This window comes from Miscanthus floridulus, chromosome 2 (assembly GCF_019320115.1).
Source record: "Miscanthus floridulus cultivar M001 chromosome 2, ASM1932011v1, whole genome shotgun sequence".
NCBI classification, from domain to species: domain Eukaryota; kingdom Viridiplantae; phylum Streptophyta; class Magnoliopsida; order Poales; family Poaceae; genus Miscanthus; species Miscanthus floridulus.
Window position 1 is genome coordinate 38,231,493 of NC_089581.1, and position 10,796 is coordinate 38,242,288.

Below are 10,796 nucleotides of genomic sequence, written 5' to 3' on the forward strand. Positions count from 1 at the left end.
GAGACTAGTCTTCGTATCTCCCCTCGGGGTCCACATGAGGTACATGGTTTGGCTCCACTTTTCCTCATCAAACAATATCGCAGAGTACGAAGCGCTCATCAATGGCCTACGAATCGCTATCGAGCTGGGCATCTAACGTCTCGACGTCAGAGGTGACTCCCAACTGGTCGTCAACCAGGTCATGAAGGAATCAAGCTGCCACGACACCAAGATGGAGGCATACTGCCAAAAAGTCCGACGGCTGGAGGATAGATTCGATGGCCTCGAGCTCAATCACATCCCAAGGCGCCTCAACAAAGCAGCCGACGCGCTCGCGAAAGCAGCATCCGGCCGAGAGCCAGTCTCGGCAGGCGTCTTTGCCAGCGATCAACACAAACCCTCGGTACGCCACACGGGGTCGGAACAAGCCGACGGTGGCTCATCTAGTCCGATCCTAGGGGCCGATCCGCCAATCGCTCCGCCTGACCCCGAGGTTGTGGCGCTTGAAGAGGACCCAGCGGCGGAGTCCGACCCTCCCGACGACTGGAGAACGCTTTACCTCGACTACCTCCTCCGTGATATACTACCAGCGGACAAGACAGAAGCCTAACGGCTTGCACGCCACGCCAAGTCCTTCGTTCTTGTAGAGGGTGAACTCTACAAATGGAGTCACATCGGGATCCTGCAGCTCTGTATCCCTGGCAAACAGGGAAAGCTCCTGCTGGGCGATATCCACAGCGGGACTTGCGGTCATCATGCTGCACCAAGGACCTTAGTTGGGAATGCATTCCGACAGGGCTTCTACTGGCCCACCACAGTAGCCGATGCCGAGCAAATTATACGCACCTACGAAGGATGTCAGTACTATGCTTGGTAGACTCACCTCCCGGCCCAGGCGCTCCAGACGATCCCCATCACGTGGCCCTTCGCAGTCTGGGGGCTTGACCTAGTTGGGCCACTCAAGAAGGCGTCCGGGGGCTTCACCCACCTGCTTGTCACCATAGACAAGTTTACAAAATGGATCGAAGCTCGACCAATATCCACGATCAAATCCGAGCAAGCTGTGCTATTCTTCCTCGACATCATCCATCGCTTTGGTGGACCGAACTCCATCATCACAGACAACGGTACGCAGTTCACCGGTAGGAAATTCATTCGATTCTACGATGAACAACACATCCGGATCGATTGGGCGGCCGTCGTGCACCCCCAGATGAACGGGCAGGTCGAGCGCGCAAACGGCATGCTCCTGGAAGGCCTTAATCCGAGAATTTTCAACCGGTTGAACAAGTTCGGCGCGCGCTGGCTCGCCGAGCTTCCGACCGTACTCTGGAGCTTGAGGACAACTCCTAGCCAAGCCACTGGCTACACACCCTTCTTCATGGTCTATGGTTCCGAGGCCGTTCTCCCAACGGACCTTGACTATGGAGCACCAAGAATCAGAGCATACGACGAACAGGGGGCCGAGGCATCCCACCAAGACGCCATGGACCAGCTAGATGAAGCCCGCGACATCGCCCTCCTCCGTTCAGCTAAGTACCAGCAGGCGTTGCGACGGTACCACAGCCGGCAGGTACGGGGTCGAGCCTTCAACGTCGGGGACCTCATCCTCCGCCTTGTGCAGAGCAACAAGGACCGCCACAAACTCTCCCCGCCCTGGGAAGGGCCCTACGTCATCGCGGAAGTACTTCGCCAAGGCGCCTACAGGTTGAAAACCATCAACGGCGAGGTCTTCACCAACGCCTGGAACATTAAGCAGCTACGTCACTTTTACCCTTAAAATAAGCATATAATCTTCCTTATCAGTTTTTGTCATTACAAAACCTCGATCCTTAGTGACTTCTGACCCCTGCAAATCGTGAGGGGTCAGACCTCACTCGGGGGCTGAAATGAGTAATACAAATATTACGCTTGCAAAAACCTCCTGTGTTATATATTTGCAAACATTCGCTAAGTTTTCCATTCTTCTCATAAACAAATCATAAGGGCTAAGATTTTGGGGAACAAATTCTGAATACAACTGGTAGGACTGCGGGAGACCCACGTCCCGGCGGCTGCAACCTCTTTGCTCACCAACTCAAACAGAATTAGTTCGCCCACGTTCCTAGTTCCTTACGACTTAGACCGTGAGAAGGGTCGGAGGGCTCTAAAACCGTTTCTACAAAAAACGGAAAGATAAAAAGATTGCTTGCCATAGGCAAAACATAAAAATTTGTTCATTTTTTGCACAAATTCGCCACTTACAAAGTGATTTCATTACAAAAAGGACTAATGTACTTATAAATTCAGAGGACTGTTTACTCGGGGCTTCCCCACAAAATTACTCAATTATAGTCTTTGCTTTACTAAAGTGTTGCTACGGTCGCCGCGCCACGCTCTCCATCGGCGACGCCTAGGGCATGTACACGGGCCAGCTCGTCTACTGCGGATGCCATGCCACGCTCTCCATCGGCGACGCCCAGGGCATGTACACGGGCCAGCTCGTCTACTGTGGCCGCCGCGCCACGCTCTCCATCGGCGACGCCCGGGGCATGTACACAAGCCAGCTCATCTACTGCGGCCACCGCGCCACTCTCCATCGGCGACATCCCACCGCTTCGCGGGATCCTCGAAGACGCCGTCATCTGCAACATCTCCGCTAGGACGTCCAGGGACTACGCCATCGTCGTCAGCCGCAACCTCGACAGCGACGCCTCCACCAGGGCATCCGAGGACTATGCCATCATCGTCAACCACAACCCTGACAACAGTGTCAGGGCAGGAAACACCTCTCGCCAAAGGAGGAACACAGCAAACGACGGCGAAATCGACAACATACGGTGCCCACCAGCGCTCCTTCTCCTTCGGCAGCAGCGACTCCTCAGCAAGGGCGGCACGCACCATCTCATCTATGTTGGATGGCCTCCAGCTCGACATCACGCTCCAGATTCATGAGCGGATTTGTGAGTTTTCTCTCTCTCTAACATTACTCTTCCTCACTCAGGAACCGCCGCGACGCACGGACACATTCGGCGGAAAGGAAGAAGGAGAGGTAGCGGCTCAGAGGCAGAAGAGGAGGTGGGATGAGAACTCCCCTCCCCCCTATTTAAAGAGTAGACACCGCAGCTAAGGAAAGGCGAAAGGTTGGACGAAAAACCCTCTCCCATCCCCTCCTTAAATACGAAATCAATGCTGATAGACACCTGAGGGGACGCGCCGGAACTGACGGGACGCGCCCCGATCGACGAGGCATCCCCCTCGGTCAAACTGGACACTGCCTTGGTATGGCCCGCCACTGACCTACTCCGAACGCGGCAATTAAGGCGCCCACATGGGCAGACGACCCTTCGCCTCCCCATGCAGGACCAAAGAACGATCCGACGACAGGACCTCTGTAAAGGGGAGCCCAACGGATCTCCTAGGTCGACCATGCGGCCCAGGAGGGACGATGAATGAACGTCCAAAGAAAGATAAGCATCTCTGCCTTCTTACTTTACACGTTAAAATTCATTACCAAGCTTCTGACCCCGTCAAACGGCGGAGACACGAACATCACTCGGGGGCTGCCGAGCGTGTCTACCAGTCTAGATATCCTCCTCACCCAACCCCTCCGTACGCATGAAACCAGGGGCACGAAATACGGGCATAAAACTTTGAGTAAGACTAGACGAACTAGCAGACCCTACGCCCTGATAGCTACGGTGTCTCTGTTCACCAGAAAAATCATACTCAACGCCCCCCGCGTCTCCAGCTTCGATGTATGCCTTCTCAAGAAGGGTTCGGAGGGGTCCGCCTACAGAATCTCCCCCAGAGGAGAAGCTGTCATGTTGCCCAAGTCAAATCGAACGACTCGGATCGCCACCGAGATACGAAAACAAAGAATAGCGATTCTTATGTAGGTTACTCCAACCTCATCGCAAACATAAGGGCCCGAACCCCACATGGACACATCTAGTAGGAGCTGTCCGTCACTCATAACGCCAAGGTAACGTTACCAACCCCGCCTTTATTTCAATTAAATTATACATTCAAACATTACATATGCAAAAACATTGCATCCCAACACTTCGTGTCGCGTCACGAAACGGCCGTCGCCTCATTCGATATAGGCAGCAGCAGGCCGAGGTTCGAAGGCCGGCCCACGAAGGGCTCGAGGCCACCTCGTGTCGAACAGAACCAGGGAGAAATAACTGAGACATGCCCCAGCGGCCTTGCCCGACCCTGCTCAGAAGCGGACATGGACATCTCAACCTTTTCTCGTTCGATTCTAACCCCGAGCCAAACCCACAGAATCTCCATCGAGGAGAGGCCATCGGGCCGCCTGAGCCTATCGAACGGCTCACGCATCTGCCGAGAGGCGGGTTAAGAAGTTGTGGAGTGCCACTAGAGGGCTCTGCCGACCCCATCAGCAAATGATGGACCTGGATTTCACACGAACATACCCATTAGCGAGCTCGTTGAGCGCAATACTCGAGCCATCGAGGCAAGTGTCGTTTACTCAGCCCCTCCGATTGTGAAAATCGAGGATGGGGTAACACGCAAATTACAGCTGACCCCTATCAGACCCTGACAAGGCCCGGGGGCTCAAGCCGATCAATGCAGGGACACAGGTTCGAAGGCCCTACCTTGCCAAGCCCATAGAGTCCCTGTTTGGGGAATTCTGTTGGAAGACAGGGCGGGGAATATTGCAATGCCATCCAAAGACTTCGTCGACCCTATCACCAAAACCACGGAATGGGATTCCATCTGAACGTTCCGGTCTCCAGTAACCCCCGACCCTAGCAAATGCATGGGGTTGGACCTTACTCGGGGGCTGGTTAAGGTACGGCTACCTCCCTTCCTTCTTTCGAAATAATCTCCTCGCATCAAGACCAGCGGCAAGATTCGGGGGAACAGATTGGTAAGATCGCAAAAAATCAAACAAAACGAAATTACGAAGCAAAATCACGAAACTGCGTCCAAACTCAAAAATACCGACACTTGTTCACATATTACACATAAGTTGTTCTCAAAATTACTCGACTAACTACTCCCGCGAAGGGAGAACCATCTCTTTCAGATTATCTGCCAGGTTTTTCGCAAGGGGAGCGACCATCTTCTCCATTTCCTCCAGCTCTTCATCCTCATAGGTGGACGAGAAACCTTCGCTCATCACCTTCAGGTTGATTTCCTTCTCGTAATGAGTATGGGCGACGGTGAAGGCCTGGGTGATCCCGGCGTGAAAAGCACTCTCCTCAAGCTGGCCCACCCGAGCCGTGATACCTGCGGCACGAGCCGCGAGTGGGCTGGTCTCCACCGGCTCCACCACCTTCAGGGCATCAAGGACCACCCCGACTGTAGCTTGCAGAAGATCGTGCTCGTTGCTCTTAGTCTGAAGGGTCCTTCGTATATGGGCAAGCTCCTTTTCCAGCTTGACAGAGATGTTTTCGGTGCTCAACCTTCGGCTCATCGCATCACTAAGATCCACCCGGAGAGAACGAACCACCTCGATGTCCTCATCCACCTTCTGCTGAAGGGCCATGGCCCTACTCTCGGCCTTCCGCCGGAGGTCCCGCTCCATCTCCAGCTCCTTCAGGACCTCGCCGGCCTTCTCATTAGCCGCGGCATTCCTCTTTAGCAGCTCGTCTCGCTCCTTTTGGAGCCTGGCGATCTCCTCCCCATCCAGCTTGGACCTCGTCGACAAATCCTCAAACATCCCGTGGGCCTCCTCCGCGTCCTGACGCGCCTGGGCCTCCCGCTCCTGGGCGACAGCAAGCTATGCGGCCATGTCTGCTCGCAGTCGGGCCTCCTCGGAAAGGTGATCCCACTCCGCCTTCTGCTTGTGGAGGAATCGGGATTTATTCCAGCTACGAGCAACAAGAACCTGAAGAGGAAGAAGACTGGTATCAGAAATGCGAAAACACAAAAACATGCGAAGAAAGAAGAAAACCAAGCGAATACCTGGGTAGTAGGAACAACGATTTCATGCAGGGCTCCTCTGGCCTGGTCCAGGGCCTCCAGCATGGTCGAGATTCCGATGTCAAGACCCTCCCGCTCCATACTCTCGGAATGATCATCGAGCGAGAAAAGAGCCAACGTCGGGTCCTGAGCGGCCATCCACTAGAGCGACGGCTCCCCCCACGTGGGGGAGTGGCTTCCTCCCGACAAAGGGGCCGAGGACGGCTCCCTCCTGACCCTATGCAGCACCACCGCCGCGCTCGAGGACCCTCCAACTGGACCCTCCTCCATCTGGGCCGCTTCGAGCGCCACGGGTGGATCCACCTGGGCCCCCGGTGGCGCGGATTGCACTACGCCCTCGAGCGCCACCACAGCCACGCCCGGCTGATCCTGGCTTGGCGCGGTCACGACCACCTCCACCGGCGGTATGCGGCCCTCGGCCGGCTGTACCACATCCGCCATGGAGGAAGTCGCCTGCTCGGTAACCTCCACGAGCGTGGATGCCACCACAGATGCCGTCGGGTTGGCCAACACAGATCCAACGTCGGCACCACTCCTGCCCGAAACAGGGGTGACGCCAGGCAATGCCATCTGTCCCACTTGGATGGCGAGACTCTTCTTGGGCGCCAGCCCCAGGGGGTGACCCGTCCGCAAGAACCTACACAAAGGTAGTAGCCATTAGGTCAAAATAGAAATGGAAAAAGGATGAAAACAGGGGAATCGGCAGCTTACGCTGACGCCCTCGGCCGGCGGAAGCGTTTTGGGGATGGATCCCCAGATCCCTGCCCCGACTCATCTAGGTGGGACTGTTTCGAGCCTGCCCCCTGCCCCGAGGCAGTGGGGCTCATCTCCCTCGCCTCGTCATGGGGCACGGCACCAGAGCTGCTCCCCTCCATCATCTCATGGGGCGCGGCACTAGAGCCGCTCCCCTCCATCGTCTCATGGGGCGCAGCACCAGAGCTGCTCCCCTCCATCGTCTCATGGGGCGTGGCACCAGAGCCGCTCCCCTCCATCATCTCATGGGGCATGGCACCAGAGCCGCTCCCCTCCATCATCTCATGGGGCGCGGCACCAGAGCCACTCCCCTCCACCATCGCCTCGGGGTCGGCGGCAGCAAGCCCGCCTTCCCCCATCCACCGATCCTCGGCCGGCACGCTGTGCGAAGCGGTGGACTCTCCAGCCTCCACCGACTCACTTCCCTCCACATGGAACGGGAAGGGTCCCTGCACAGATGGGTGGGCACTTGTCAGCGTGTCCTCGTCCTCCAGGACGCCCCAATCCACATCGACGACTACCTCATCGTCATCATCATCATCATCATCGTCGTCATCACTGCTCACGTCCTCTCCCCAATCCCGTGCCTCCTGCTTCGGTCGTTTCGCCTTCTTCTTCTGCTCCCTTGCTTTCTTGTCCTGCTCGGCCGCGAGGTGATTCGCCGCCGCCAGGGCCTTGTCCTTTGGTAGTGGAACCAGACTATCTTTGAAGACTACCCCCCTCGGCTGGTCCCAATGTCGCAAAAGCAAGTATCAAAAAATGGAGATTTAGGAAAAAGAAAGAGCACGGGAGAAGAGGGCTTACGAATTCAAGGAACCCAGGTTCCGGCCGCATTGGGGGATGTCCGGACACCGGATACACAATGTCGAGGACGCTGCCTTTGGAATCCTTCGTCGGCTCCGTCGCCTCCTTAATGCGCTGCGCCACTTCCAAAAAGGGGAGCGCCTCGTCAACAAGCACCGTCCCCTCGAACAACATTTCGGGCATCATCCAATGCAGGGGAAGCACGCGCGCCATCAGCGATGCCACCCTCCTCGCGTGATAGGCGCTGATGATCCCTGTCCCCTTTACGCCCCAATCCTTCAGGGCTTGGAGGGCGGAAAGAAGGTCGGAGAGGTGTTTCTTGTCTTTGGACTGGACGCCCTAGCCCCATGACTCCGAAGCCTCTTCAATAAGGCGTCCAGTGTACCTCGGTAGGGTGGCACTCACATCATCCCTAACATAAAACCACTGCGAGTGCCATCCCTTGTTGGATGTCGCCAGATGCATGTATGGGTAACCCCTCGACCGGGTATGGCGCAGATGAATGCTGGCACATCCCATTGGCGCGTTCACATCTTTCCCCCAATCTTCCTCTTCGACAAACTAATGGTAAAGAAATACCGCCATAGATCAAAATGGGGATCGATCCCCAGGAAACCCTCGCACAGGGCAACAAACACCACCATATGTTGAACCCTGTTGGGAGTTAGATGCTGCAGCTCCACCTCATAATAATCCAGCAGCCCCCGAAGGAATCTATGCGTGGGTACCGCAAATCCCCGCTCATGGAAGAGGGCGAAAGAAATGACATACCCTTCGGGCAGCACTGGCTCACCCTCGTCGCTAGGTAGCAGCCACTCCTGGACGGCGAACAGCGGGCGGAGAAGGCCACGGCGGACGAGGCCCTCCAAACGCCGCGAGGTGATGCTAGATCTGCCCCATAGCTCCATTAAAGCAATTGGGGAGAAAGGTGGGCGCGAGCTCGACGGCGGCTACGGGGCAGGTGCAAGCTTGACGGCGGCTGCAACACGGATGCAAGCCGGCTGACGGTGGCGGCGCGGGCGCAGGAGGCTAGGGCGATTGGCGGCAGATGTTTCAAGACGCAAAGGCAAGGGAGCGAAATACGAAACCTTGGGGGCGAACCCCGTGGTTTTATAGGGACGATGGACGCGAGAAGGGCAACCGTCCGCCTCGATCTCCGGGCCTGCCACGCGCACCGCCGCGTCACAGCGTGGGACACGCGCCCGCAGTCCCTATCCTCTCCCACCAAAAAAATCGCGGTGGATGGTTCACCTTCCCCAGGCGAATCCGGACCCTCTACCCATCTAGGAAACGCAGGTCATGAAGATTTTTCTCTCTTTGGCCCACCTAAGGCCCAGAAGCTCGGCGACCGGCCCAACTGGGACAGGTCCGTGAACGATCCAAAATCAAGGGCGCAAGTGTCGGGTACCTCAGAACAGGGTACCCCGAGCGAACATCATAAGGGTCACTTAAGTCCCGTCAAAAAACAAAGCTGGAAGGTAAGCTGTGGGCCCCTCACCCGCCACGTCCGAGCCCGCCAGGCTCTCCGCCTCATCTCGAGCCTCACGCAGAAGGTCTCGGTGCCCTGACGCAAACTCTGCCTCGCACGAGGCTCTCCACGAAAGGTCTCGGCAGGGAACACGATCTCCGCCTCGTGCAAGGCTCTTCACAGAATGCCTCGGTAGGGGGTGCATTCTCTGTGTCGCGCGAGGCCTCTCACGGAAGGCCTCGGCAAGGGGTCTGATCTATGTCTTGTGCGAGGCTCCGCTCTCTGTCTCACGTAAGGCCTCATTCTCCGTATCGCGCGAGGCCAGCTCATCCATAGTCCGTCGCCCTCGCTTCGACCAACCCTCCTGACAGCACATCATGTCCCATTAATACTTCAACCACTCCCGCAATCTCAGCCGAACGATGGCTCAATACCACAGAATGGCCGACAGGACCTGAGGTCGCATCAACGCCATACCGGCTGGGATAGGGCAAGGCGGGGATTACCTGCCACTATGTTCTGACGCTGTGCCCATGATCAGCGCCCACACTACACTGTGCCCCACGATCCCCACCTCGAAAACAACATCGCGCAGACTACTTGGCCCGGGTCATCACCGCCTCCAAGCCAGCACGCCAGATCAGCCGCCCTCTTGGGGCCTCGGCACTATACACCAAGGTCTCGGCTATCTCGGGGTTCGTGCCCACCGAGACCCCCACTGCGGTGCAGCCTCAGCACTGACCGAGCCTCGGTCTCACACGCCGCCAATCCACAGCGATCTGCGTCCTAGCCACCGTGCTTGCTCCGAGGTAGCACAGAAGCTCCCAAGACGCACAAGGTCGGACGTGACCAGCACGTCGCCCCAGTGCTCCAAGGACGGACCACTCCGATGACCATGCCGCCACAGGAACAGGCCACAGGGCTCGGACACACCGCCCCTATTGGCACGACGCCGTATAGTCAGCACATGTACTATCCTTGTTCTCCCTTCAACTATAAAAGGAGAGGACTTGGGCCACTTAGGGGGGGACAAAAAAGAAAAGACCACCTAGTAACACACATACACATCCTAGCCGCCTGAGAGCAACGTCTCAGGCAGCCCACACGACACCTCGACCGAGACCTAGGATTAGCTCCCTCTCTCGCTGTGCTTGTAATCCCCTACTACTAGCACTTCGGTGCGAGGAATACAAGATCGATCTTTTAGACTGGACGTAGGGCATCGATTACCTGAACCAGTATAAACCTTGTGTCTCTTTGCATCACCATCCAGGATTAGGGGCACGCAGTTCAAATTCACTAGTTGGTTGAGGACCCCCGGTCCGAAACACCGACAGTTGGTGCGCCAGGTAGGGGCCTCTGCGTGTCAGTTTCGTCATCCCAACAAGTTCCGGATGGCAGACCCCGTACGACCATTATGTCTCGGCGTGGTGATTTGGTTTGGAGGCCTAGAGTTCATGTCTCTAGGGCATGAGTACGACATGGTACTCCTCACGCCCCGAGCCCCACCAACCGATGACGACGTCACGCACCAGCAGCCCAGGCGCAGGCGGCGCCCAGGCGGCCACTCTCGCCGTGCTCGCTAGACACGACGCGAGCAAAACCATCCCCATCACGTGGTCGTTTGCCGTGTGGGGGCTCGACATGGTCGGGCCTCTACAAAAGGCCCCCGGGGGCTACACCCATCTACTGGTATCAGTCGACAAGTTCTCCAAATGGATCGAGGCTCGTCCGATCAATCGAATCAAATCCGAGCAGGCAGTGCTGTTCTTCACTGACATTATCCACAGATTTGGAGTCCCCAACACCATCATCACCAACAACGGGACACAGTTCACTGGCAAAAAGTTCCTGA